The sequence below is a fragment of the Monodon monoceros genome, unplaced genomic scaffold (genome assembly GCF_005190385.1).
Source record: "Monodon monoceros isolate NGI ecotype Baffin Bay Population unplaced genomic scaffold, NGI_Narwhal_1 Super_Scaffold_18, whole genome shotgun sequence".
NCBI lineage: Eukaryota > Metazoa > Chordata > Mammalia > Artiodactyla > Monodontidae > Monodon > Monodon monoceros.
Genome location: NW_021703774.1, coordinates 74172784 through 74182175, shown reverse-complemented (window position 1 = coordinate 74182175; position 9392 = coordinate 74172784). Strand labels below are relative to the sequence as shown.

Genomic DNA, 9392 nt, shown 5'->3' with positions numbered 1-9392 from the left:
AGGATTTTAAAAATATTGAATGTTGAGCTTTCGAACATATGCAATAGCATATCTCTGTGTAATGCCCACAATGTCCCTCTCTTGTCCTTCCCCTTAGTTATGTCGGGAGGGCACTTCTCCCTTTATTAGTTAGACTACCATAGAGAGATGTATACAAAGATTGCTGTGTTGGCAAGTAAATGAAGAAAGGGACATTGAAAGACTGGAAAATAAACTAGAATATGATTCAGTCCCACTTCTGTGGAAGGAAAATCTGAAGGATTTACCAACATTAGAAGCATAGAAACACTAAAGGTAGCACTTGCACTTCCAGTTCCCTACGCTATGGAAACACCTGCACGAGTGGTCAGAGGTGTGTGTACGATAATGATGGTTGCAGCACATTCGTCATCGTGAAACCATGAAACCAAGTAATACACAACCATGGAAGAAAGGCCTTTATCAGAAACAATGCAGAGGAGAATTATGATGATGAGCTCACCGCTAACATCATTCATAGAACAATTACTAACGTTCAGAGATGAAAAATTTGAGGCACATAAAATATAACTTTCTTGTCCAAGTCTATAGACTTGGCCGAATAAAGACTTTATCCCACCAGACCGTGGCTTCCTGGATCTCTTTCAGGAGGTCGTGAGTTAGGCAAGTATGGAGTCCAGTAGAGACGATAGACAATAGAGCTGGGAAGTCGGGGTGGCTCAAGACTGGCAGCAGTGGTGAGGCGGACAGGACCCCGAACACAGTTCGGTAAACTTTGTGGGAGCAGATGTACTGGTAATAATCAGCATGGAAGGCCTGGAATGGTATTCAGCACCGAAAACCCTGGATGGGTTCTGGGGAAAAAAAAAAAAGAAAAGAAAACTCTCCCACCGTCCCTGGGTGGGCTCGAACCACCGACCTTTCGGTTAACAGCCGAACGCGCTAACCGATTGCGCCACAGAGACAACAACACGTGCCTTTTCGGGACTCTCTTTGCAGTAGACACTTACTAATTCCCAGCATGTGCCGCCTGTCCCGCAGGAGAACGGTGCCAGTTCGAAAGCCTCGGAAAAACGGAAAGTTTAGAGCGATGAATGATGTTCTTTATCCTGTTTGAAACTGGTGCCTTAGGTGCCTTATCCGAAACTAAAAGGGCAGCAGAATGGCCTGACCCCGCCTTGCCCCTCACTCGCCTCAGATGCCAGCGCCCCCGGAGACACCCGGAGCCCGGGCCGGGACCCTCCGGGCCTGAACCGAATGGGGTCCAAGGATAGCTGAACTCCCGGTGGGCATCCATGACGGCTCTTCCTGTTTCCTCGCCGACACCCAATGAATGAGACTTTGCCCACCCTTCCGAGAGGCCTCCGGGGGCCGGTGTGGTGTTTTGGTTTCCTGTGTCCGTCACGCGGTTTCCACAACGGCAGCAGTCGCCGTGATGGTCGCCCCTGCGTCCCCACGCCCAGAACAGGGTCTGGCACTCAGCAGGACGCTCCGGGTTTCCCGGCCATTCTGTGATCCCTCAACGTCCTTTCCACGGATTTCTTTTCTTCCTGTATCAGCCAGAGACCCCTTGTGGTCCTTGCACTCATAAACCTTGACTGACCTTGAAGTTCTCCTGGAGGAACGCTTCGTGTTGTTTGTTGCCGCTCAGCTTCTTGATTTTCCAGAAGGAAGTTTCATCTTCTCCTCAGCCCGGTGCTGTGAACTTCCTCCTGGTAACAAGGGCCTCCTTCCTCCTTGAGTCAACTCTCGTCCAGTCCCTGGGACGTCTCGCAGCAACACTGGGCATCTTACTGACTCTGTTTTTTGGCCGACAGCTCTTTTCTTTTAATGCGAATTTTTCTGTTCCGTGTATTGGATAAGGGGAGAAGTGGCTTTGGGAGAAAATGAAGAAGTAAAGGGGAAATGAAATAACGCAGATTATTATTTTGAGACATAGTGTGGATTTATAGCTATTACACACGTAAATATTTAGTGTGGTGGTATTTTGTGTACATAAATACTGTATACACTGTCAGACAACTCGGATGCACATGCTCTATGACCCAGCAATGAGTGCTCTTGGGTACCTGGGTATGTGTACACTGCAACTTCTGGGTCATGATATATTAAGAAATTGGAATGAAACTGACTTGCCCAAGCTGTGAGGAAAGAGTCTGGGACTGCCGAAGTGTCATAGCGCTGCCTTGTGGCCTCCACAGCATGTCGTTGATTTTGAGTCACCCCAGGTGAGTATGGCCTGGTTTGTCTCAGTGTTTGGTGTAAACGTTAATTGTTACTTGCACGGTAAATCTAACAAATCTACAGTGGTTGTAAGAAAAACTTAGCCCCCCTTCATCAGAAGCGTATGAAGAAGAAAAGGAGAGGTCTCCTGCCTCCCATGCCCATCCCACTGCTGACACACTTTATATATTACACGTAGGAGGTGGTGGCAGCTTTGGAGTGTCATCGGTGCTGTGTAGCCAAGGGACCCAGGAAGTCCCAAGTCCTGCCCTGACAATCGTCTGCCCTCTCTGGGCAATGGGAAAAGTGTGAAGGCGAAGAAAAGTAACACTATTATCTGCAGAAATTTTACCTCAGGATGGGACACTCTGGCAAACTGAGGCAGAATATGTGGTTTATGATGGAGACTTTCAGGGGCTCTTCCCTGGCCCGAAGCCCAAAGTGGATTTTACCTCATTTTCTGAGGTGCAAGTGAACTGAGAGAAGTCAATCAAAGGAGAGGAGCAGAGAGAAAGCAAGACGGAGGACCACCCACGCGGGTCAACCGTATTCAAGTCTTGTCGGGACCGTAGAAGAAATGCCCTGGGATTATCGCTGGGACGCGTGGAGGCTAAATAAGTACTTCCCCATCTCTGGCGGCATAGAGCGAGCACGTTTCAAGCAGGTTCCATGGTGTAATGGTGAGCACTCTGGACTCTGAATCCAGCGATCCGAGTTCAAATCTCGGTGGGACCTTTCTGTTTAGTTAGAAGAAGGATTTTTTACTCCTCAGATGGGACGTGCTTTCCCGCTCCCGCGTCCCGGAGAGGCGCGGTCCGCGCGGTCCGCGCGGTCCACGCGGACGTGGAGGGCAGGTGAGGGGACGAGCCCGCGGCGTCCCCGCTGGACCCTGGCGACTCTGCCCGTCGCTGGCCACCGGAGGCCCCGGCCCCGCCGCCCAGGGGCGCAGCGACCGAGCCGGTGGCACCCCCTCGTCGGGTCACCCTGGGTCTCGGGGGCAAAAGGCAGAGGCTGCGCCCACTGACTCCTGCCCCGCGAGGGGGCTTCGCACCGCACGTCTTGTAACTAACTGCGCGCTTGTCCCTGTGAGTAAAGGGTCGCGGTGCGGGGCTGTGACGTCGCTGAGCAGCCAGGGTGACAGCGTCTTAGCTTTCGGGTCGAGGGTTCCAGACCTGGATGGGAAGTACTGTATTGTATTCAGGTGCCCTATTTATTATTCCGAATATTAATGGATCCTATCCCAGTTTATACCCATTTTATTCAGAACTGCTCGCTCCTAAGTCTCCGTTGGACACGAAAAGCCGCTGTTAGGCTGAGATTTGAACCTTCACTCCAGGAAACCTCGTCCTTTCTTTCCAAGCTCAGCCAGAAAGGGGAGCCCCGGCCGCGGATTCCGGCGTCTGAGGAGACCCCCAAGTCCCTGACCCACGGCCGCCCGGCCCGGCTCCTCCGGGGCCGAAGGTGAGACGAGCCGGGGCCGCTCCGAGTCCGGGACCGGCGGGCGCCCCTTCGTCCTGCCGCGACTCTGCTCCACCGAGAAGACGCCCCAGGACGTGACCGGATGGAAACACTTTTGTCCTCTACTGCTCGGTAGAAACGTGTGGATGAGGCTTGTGATGGACTTGAATAGCTAATTAAAATGTTCTCTTCCAGGTGCTAAGGAGCATCTCTCGGAGTCTGAGATTTTGGAACTTTCAGAGGTTATGAAGGACCGAACGACACAGCTGTCTTTGGAGGACTTGACGAGAAAGGTGTGAGGCCGGCGAAAAGATCCGAGGAAGGGAAAGAGCAGGAAAGAGGAGAGAATGACACAGAAGGGAGAAAGGGGCTGGAAGGGAGAGGAGCTGGGCGGGCACTGCAGCGGGGGCAGTCGCTGGGTTTGGGCGACCACAGCTCCTCACTCTGGAGCGCTCCCACCCTTTACCGACCTGCCCGAGAACCCGGGTCCACCCCAAATCGCCAAGCTGCTTGCCTGGCATTTGTTCTTGCAAAGTTTCCTTTGCCGTTGGGTTTGGAGGGGTGAGGTGGGCTGTGTTGGTTTGCAAGCCACTGGAAGTCCTGGCGGCTGCCTTGGAGACGACTGGCGGGTAGGGAAACACACAAACTCCACTCTTCCCTTTGCAGGCCGGTCTGCAGGGCCTGGGGTGGGAAACTGGAAAATCAGAGTCTCAATATTTATTTAGAGATAAGGAGATAAATAGCCAAACAGTAGGTTATGTGAGTTGAAAGTGGTTATCCCTGGAGAAAAAGAAATGTGGGATGGGATCAGGGGACTACTGCTTCCCGTAACAAGTTTTGGGGCATATGTAACTTTGTACCACATGTATGATATTTTTAAAGTTCATTGCTTGTATTTTGAATATAAATTTTTACGTAGTCATATGTATCACTCTTTTAAAATTCTGGGTCTTGTGTCATGTGTAGAAATGTTTTCTACTGTAAAATCATGATTTTTATTTTTTTTTACATTGGGGCATTCTTGAAGCAAGGAATTGGACCATTATTCCCCTTTTGATGAGCTGATCACATGAGCTAATATACTTGCAGATCCTCCCAGCCCAGGAGGTTACTGCTGGCCAGAGACGATTGCTTTACTCTCTCTAGGAGGGTCCACAGCCACTCAAAAGTATCAGTAACTTAAATAAAATCCCACCGAGTCTTTATGCAGTGCTGTGCCCAAAACACAAGAGCTTACACTCAATGATTACATGTTAGTGCCGTGTGCCCAGGCATAGTCTACAAGTTTTACATGGGTTTACTCATTTAATCCTTTCAACAGGCCTATATCATATCATCGTCCTCACTTCCCACATGAGAAAACTGAGGCGTGAAAAGGTTAAGTAACTTGTCTCATCGCTCAGTCAGTGAGCGGGATTTGAAAGCAGGAATTTGAACGGAAGCCCGCCTGGCTCCACAAGATATGCTCCCAATCAAAGAGGAACAAAAATGGTAAAGATGCTTGACAAGAAATTTAAGTCTGTATATTTCTTTTGAAAAAAACACCAAGGAGGAGTCACGTAACGGGCATAAAACTGTCCTAAATATCCTCATGACCCACCTGCCTCCCAAACATCCTTCTTATCCCAACAGCTGCTCCCCGCACATCTCCAACTTAAACACAATTCCTGCCAGAACTAGGTTTTTCCTTCCCTTTATCTTTTCCTCTCACCTACGCCATACTTCTTCCATAGCTATTCTGTTCCTTCACTTCCAGGTCATTCATTTTCTTTAAATTTAAAAATGTTAAATATATATATAAAGAAGTAAATAAGCAGCCATCCATAGTCCCACCTCCTGGAATTAACTACTGGTAACATCTTTACGTATTTTTCTTCGATTCTATTTTTAAGTTACTCTAATTTTTGCAAAAATTATATATGCTTATTATGTAAAATTCAAATGATGCAGAAAATGCAAATATGTAAAATTTTGAAACATCTGAAATTCAAAAATAACTTCTGTTAAGGTAGGTAAATATTGATGGAGTCATTTTGGTATATCTATATATATATTTGTTTTTATAAAATTGAGCTCTTATAGATTCTAGTTTTATTTTAAAGTATGCAATTTAATAGTGCATAAAGTTAATGGAAGAAAAAGATACAAAAATGAAGAAATTTCAATCAAATTGTTTACCACAAGAGAGAGACTTTTCTAAAAGAACCCTCTAAGGCTAATAATAATAATAATGATAATAATTAAGACATTAAAATTTGGAATGATTCTTCTTATTACTTTTTAAAATCAAATTTCTTGAGTTGTAATTTGAAAATACTACAATGCATCCATTTCAAGTTTGATGACTTTTGACAGATGAATGTACCCACGTAACCACTACCCTGTTCAAGAAGGAAGAACATTTCCAGTACTCCAAAATGTCCTCTGCCGTCGATCCCCCTACCACTTCCTGTCCCAGGAAATCAGTGATCTAGTTCCTGTCGCTATGGATTAGTTTTGCCTGTTTTAGAAATTCACATAAATGGAACCACAGACTATGTACTCTTTTCATCACTCAGCATGATGTTTTCGGGAGTAATGCATATTGGGGCCCTGTATCAGGAATTTGTTTCATTTTATCAAAGAGTAGTTAGTATTCCTTTGAATGAATATATCACAATTATATCCGTTCACCTCGTGCTGGACATTTGCATTGATGAACAAAGCTGCTATAAACAAGTCCCGTTTGTGGGCATATGTTTCATAAATTCCATATAAAATCTTTTCTTCTTTAATACGAATTTATTTTGTGAGTGGATGTTACATTCGCAAATACAAAATGTATTCAAATGTTACAAAAACCTGAAGTACAAGCTTATCTTTGATTGTTTCCTATCAGGACATACTTAATATAAGCCACACACTATGCTAGGTGTGTTATTAGATTATCTCATTTAATCTACACAAGTTCACGAAGTACGTAATATTATTTTCATATGACGCTTGCAAAATCGGCCTAGCAAATCGGAGTTGGCCCAAGCTCAAACAGAAGGCACCAGGACTGAAAAGGAGCCCTCCCCCGGAGCCCCCCCCCGCCCCGCGAGGTTGGGCTCCTAACCCCAGAGGCAACCCAATGTCTTCGTAATAACCTCGCTATGTCTGATAGGCCTGGAAACCAATATCCAAGCAGTTCCTAGTCACGGTATTTATTGTTCGGCTTCTTTTGGTCAGAAACTCCTCGATCAGGGATCCAGAGCATAATACCGTGGACAACCTTGAGACTAAGGAAATCTGTTAAAAACTCTAAAAACCCGTTCTCTCATCAGTAGGGCATTGAAAGTTAACTTTCGTCTTGGTTCAGCTATTTTATATTTGAGCAGGGAAAACGCCCGCTGCTGGGGAGAAGAGCACTTTTGTTCTTTACTTTCACTTCCAATGATCTACATACTCGACCTGGGTCCTGTGCTTTTTAGTTTTCTTTGGACCTAGTTTTCTTTAGACCTACTCTTAAGTATCACTCCTTCCCCATCTCCATCTCCATCTCCACTCGCCCATCTTCACTCCCCCTCTCCCTGCCAGCACCCCCACGGGTCGCAGAGGCTTCCGGAGCTGAGCGGATCTAGGAGTGCCGTCCCCGAGGTAGCCACGAGGGGGCGACAGTCTTTTCGTCCATGGTCCTACCTTGACTGACTGGCCCAGCAGTTTCTGTTTGCCAGGACTTCGTGGATCAGCAGTGACGGTGAAGCAAGGGAATACCAGATCCTGGGAAAGGAGTTTGTGAAAAGCCCACAACTGCCAACGCTGGGCCTGGGGTTTTCTCCTAAACTGTAGTTCAATAGGGAAAAAACTAAAACTACTCCTTACTAAATGAAAATATGTTATGTACAACTCCTGCGGCTACTTAACGAAAACGGATGTGAAGGTAATTTCTTAACTTGCCAGGCCAGTGAAGCAGGTCTCGTGCAAACTGGAGACTGAAAGAGAACTGCTGTTTTTTGTCTAGGCAAGTAAGTAGTGAGAGAAGGGCTGAAAAGAAAGGCTAAAGGAAGGAAAAGGAACAGGACTGAGAAATACGAAGAGACTGCTTGAGATGGAAAAAAGGAATGAGTACGCGAGTTACCTACCGAAATCCCCAGCCATGATTACAAACAGAAGCAGCTGACCACTTCAGAATATTAGTTCAGAATTACAAAGCACGGAACCGGTAAGTAAATGCATCTACCTGTTCTGTGGCTTTTCACCACACAAACCAGTAAAACACCAGTTACGCGGCATCCGGTTATTTTCTTCGGGTCCGTTGACGTAGCGAACGCTGACGTCCCAGCGGGACCTAAAGTTTAACCACACTTGCGTTTTACATGTTTACACACGGAAAGCGTTCCCCGCACCGCGAACCATAACACTGCGAAGCACAGCCGTGGTTTTCTACACCAGCCCGAATTTTCATTGCCCAGCGATGTGGAAACTCAATACCTCAACATACAGGCGAGTCACGCGGGCGCCGCCATTTTTAGCGCCCTAACGCTAGGAACGTATTCCAGCGATGACAGCCGAAACCCCCACGCACGCAAAACGAGTCTTCAGTAACTCAACCGCCGGCACCTTGCATAGCGTACTGCTAACACAGTTAGACACAAGCGGTGTTTCCGGCAGGGTCAAACTCACGTTTCCAACACTTAAACACCGCGACTGACCACACAAGCGGGTACGTTGCAGAACCGCCCCGCGCTGCATATGCAAAAGCACGGAGTCTTCACATACCGCACACGCAATTCTACACATCTGACTTTACACCTCATAAACATCAGGGGAAAGCGCGAACGCAGTCCCCCACTAACACAAATTTTGCAGTCGAGTTTCCCACATTTGGGGAAATCGCAGAGGTCAGCAAACCCTAAGTGCAATGGGTAAGCCTCGCCCTGGGAAAACCACCTTCGTGATCATGGTATCTCCTCTGCCAGGTAAGTATGAACTCTGCCTACTCGGGCCTGACACACTCTCAGACGCCTTATACTGTACACACACGGTCACTTTCCTCCCCGCAGCCCCGAGCCTTCCTGCCCCTTCCAGACAGCTGATCCATGCACTTGCAACCAACAGCCCTCGATTCGCTCCCATACCACGGGAGATCATGTGTCTTTCACCACCAGATCACGAACCAGCAGACCCTGCGCTGAGATATCTACATACGACACGCCCCATCCGTCAAGCCAACGGGAATTACCGCTCCCATCCAGCCCACGCCCCGCCCTACTCCGCGCCTCCCTCCTCCCGCGCCGTCCAGCCAAGCCTACCAGAGGGCGGGCGCCCTCTGGGGGAAGTGACGTCGACCGCTCGCTCTTTTCCTCCCACCCGCCCCCACCCGTTGGGGCCGTGCGCGCGTGGCTGGCTGCATAACCTCTGTCCTGCCGAGCACCTGTCTGGCGGCCTGCTGAAGCCTGAGCACCTTTTGGGAACTGTAACGGCTTTCAATGCGCAGAATAGAGAACATTTAGGAGTCCAGGGGAAAGCGGTTCCTTTCAAATCCAGTTGTCTTTGTGATGTACTATTGTGTGTATTCTAGTAAAACGCATTAACCATTATGACTGGCGGTGAACTCTATTCCATTCTTGAAAGTTCAATTTCGTTCATCGGAAATTTCATTCATTTTATTCCCCGTCTTCAGGTGTTGTTTTGACTCTGTCCTTGAACAGATTTTAACACCTATCTGCTACCCTCTGACTTCGGAGTCAAATACCTTCTTTAACACATGT

At 47.8% G+C, this 9392-nt stretch overlaps 3 non-coding genes across 3 annotated transcripts; 1 reads left to right on the top strand and 2 right to left on the bottom strand.

The window, feature by feature from the left end:
* Nucleotides 1-870: 870 nt before the first annotated feature.
* Nucleotides 871-944, bottom strand: TRNAN-GUU. The gene has a single exon. It is a non-coding gene; the product is annotated as a tRNA-Asn (tRNA).
* Nucleotides 945-2865: 1921 nt separating this feature from the next.
* Nucleotides 2866-2937, top strand: TRNAQ-CUG. Its single transcript has one exon. It is a non-coding gene; the product is annotated as a tRNA-Gln (tRNA).
* A 5507-nt stretch (nucleotides 2938-8444) lies between these two features.
* LOC114900080 lies at nucleotides 8445-8608 on the bottom strand. The gene has a single exon (XR_003794707.1). It is a non-coding gene; the product is annotated as a U1 spliceosomal RNA (small nuclear RNA).
* Between the last annotated feature and the right edge of the window lie 784 nt (nucleotides 8609-9392).